The sequence below is a fragment of the Bison bison genome, unplaced genomic scaffold (assembly GCF_000754665.1).
Source record: "Bison bison bison isolate TAMUID 2011002044 unplaced genomic scaffold, Bison_UMD1.0 scf7180017864376, whole genome shotgun sequence".
NCBI lineage: Eukaryota > Metazoa > Chordata > Mammalia > Artiodactyla > Bovidae > Bison > Bison bison.
The window spans coordinates 7,201,134-7,204,061 of NW_011494948.1; the positions used below are offsets into that span (position 1 = coordinate 7,201,134).

The 2,928-nt window shown below is 44.0% G+C and overlaps 1 pseudogene; it reads right to left on the bottom strand.

The window, feature by feature from the left end:
• Positions 1–919: 919 nt before the first annotated feature.
• LOC105000979 lies at positions 920–1,916 on the bottom strand (annotated as a pseudogene).
• Between the last annotated feature and the right edge of the window lie 1,012 nt (positions 1,917–2,928).

Sequence of the window (2,928 nt, forward strand, 5' to 3'; positions counted from 1 at the left end):
GACAGCCCTGGGATTCTCCAGGCAAGAACACTGGAGTGGGTTGCCATTTGCTTCTCCAGTGCATGAAAGTGAAAAGTGAAAGGGAAGTCGCTCAGTCGTATCTGACCCTCAGCGACCCCATGGACTGCAGCCTTCCAGGCTCCTCCATCCATGGGATTTTCCAGGCAAGAGTACTGGAGTAGGGTGCCATTGCCTTCTCCGTCTTAGAAGGTATATTACACTACAGATTATTATTAGGTATCATTCCACCCCTGTAAATAGGGGCTTAGAGTCAGATATAATTTAATTTATAAAACTTAAACATCATTTTACTTGCACCTCATGATTTTGGAAAGATTCTAGAAATATTTTCTGCGTTAACCTTGATTATCCTATTTTATATATGCAAATTTTCTTTTTTTTTTTTTGCACACTGATCAGGACTTTATTTAAAAGTTAGCAAACAATACTGTAGAAATATTGATATGTAAATTTCTAAAATGCTGTATCTTAAATTTAGTTGGCAAAGACCACATTTAGCTATAAGCATGAATTTAGTCTTCCATGTAGAAACGAGATACTAAACTAAAACAAATAGCTTCCTATTGTTTGAAAACACAAGTTTAAGAAGAGGACTGTAAAAATGCATATTTTTTAAGGAAAGAATTGACTGTACAAGAGTACTCCCCTTTTACAGTATTCCTTTTTACTTCATATGCAGGTTATTGGTTATGCTGTAGGATTTAACTGTCACAGCACTAAAAGGCAACTATTTAGGGAAGAGGCTGAAAAAGGAAAAAGGAACATATGTAAGGCAATAGTTCCTTTAGGTACAATAAGCATAATAGTGTTTTAGGAAGACAAGATAAAAATAACTCAAGGCTAGCTTGGTTCTCACTGAATAAAAACAATGGGCTAAATACTGAGCTCTTCTGTTAATCTAATAATCAGTGCCTTGGTCATCATTCCGGATAACCTCTGGGTAGTCGTCTTGGTACTGGCCATGATATTCATCTGAGTATTCTGCCTGAAAATCACTGATTTCCGACCCACTGGTTCCTGTTCCTTGGCTTCCATTGTGAATGACAGGTTCTGTGGGACCAGCACAGTATTTGGGATCATACAGTTGCCACCCAAGGCCACACACACTCATTCCTTTCTGGGAAGCAACTTTGTTGGTACCCATCTGTAGGGAAATTGTGGAGTTCTCCATGGGTTGTAACGTTAGCTTCTGATCGTAGATATCTTTTCGGGTACCCAGTGCTAACATCCCTGCCTGGCTGCCTCCTTTGTTGGTGCCCATTTGTAGGATAATTGTGGTCTGATCAAAAGGTTTGTCAGTTTGCATTTTGGGATCATAAAGGTGCCTTCTCATCCCATAGGCCGTCATACCTGCTTGACTGGTGCCATTTGTTGGTTCCCATCTGCAAACTAATTACACTTTGGCCAGCTTTTAATTTTCCTTCATCAAAATGTCTTGTTTGTTTTTCTGCATACTTATCTCCAATGTCAATGGTTGTATGGAATCCTTTTGTTTTGGCCAGACCTGCTAGGGCCACCAACTAGTCTGAACCTCATGTTTCCATTCTCAAAAAGATCATTTCCTTCAAATACATCACGTGGCTTAATATGTCCTGTGGCTTAATGCCGTAAGCCTGAATAGCTTTAATAAATTTGCTGATATTCTCCACCTGAGGCCAGTTTAATGAGGACTCATTGACCTTCTTCACTGAGCCTGGCTGTAGCTTGTTCATGAGTTCACAGAGATTAATGCCATCTTTCACACCCAGCTAGAAGTTGGTGCCAGTGCTCATGCCTGTCACCTCTTCTATCCAATTGTGGAGATCTTCTTCTGCCTAGTGATCATAGTTGGAAGCTATCTGGTTCTTGACCTCAGCCGAGAGCCCATAGGAAGGGCCCTTGTTGAAGTGGGTCATGATGATTTGGGTGGCAGGAAGAGGCTGAGTCGAGGGAATTGGCTAGTCTGGGGGATTCCCACACTTGGCTTCCCTGCTCCTGGCCCCACGGAGTGGCCTAACCACAAGATGTTCAGAGCTCGCTCCCCTGGGTGGTGCAGGAGTCGCTGGGACGTGGCGGCCGAATGCGGGTGGTGCCTAGGCTACTGTAAGTACTACCTCACAGTACGCGGCTTGTAGTACTACCTCGTAGTACTCGGCTATGAGTACTACCTCAGCTAATTGGCTACGAGTATTACTGTGGAACACCGGAAGTGCCTCGGCTCCTCTGCTGCCTTGGCTACGAGGTCCCGCAGAGGTTCCCGTTCTGCTCCAGAGTCCCACACGAACTATATATATGCAAATGTTTTAAGTATTTAATGGAGCTAAATCCTCTTGTACAGAAGGGGGAACTGAGACATGATGAGATATTAAAACGGGTTAATGTCTATGTTTTAGTGTGCTAGCACAGAAGAAAGAACCATAAACAGAATTCATATGTACCATGAGGAAACATTTGATTGAAAGTAACTACAACAACAAATATAATTTAGCACTGATGAAGGGATGTGCAACTGACCCTGGATCTGGGCAGACGTTGGATGGGGCCCCACAGTCACTTGCCAGAAGCCTGAGTCACTGATTGGGGTATTTGGCCTTCTGGAAGGCTCTAGCACATGCAGTTGACTCCCCCATTCGGTCCTTTGGTAGTACCACTCAAGCATAGCCTTAGGACCAGAGCCCATCCCTGCATCTGTCTGGGAGGCACACAAACACTGTCACCCTCAGTTAGGGGTGAGCAGTAGACAGGGATCAGGATCTGCTTAATAGATGGCATGAACCATACTCATAGACAAGCCTAGGACAAGCAACCTCTGGCACCTGGAGCACCCATATTTTCTTATTCTAGGACTCCCCTGCTGCTTGGTAGAACTTGCAAGATCCCCAGAGATGAGGCTCAGGTGACCCCATCTGGTCTGTCTTCTCCCTGCCC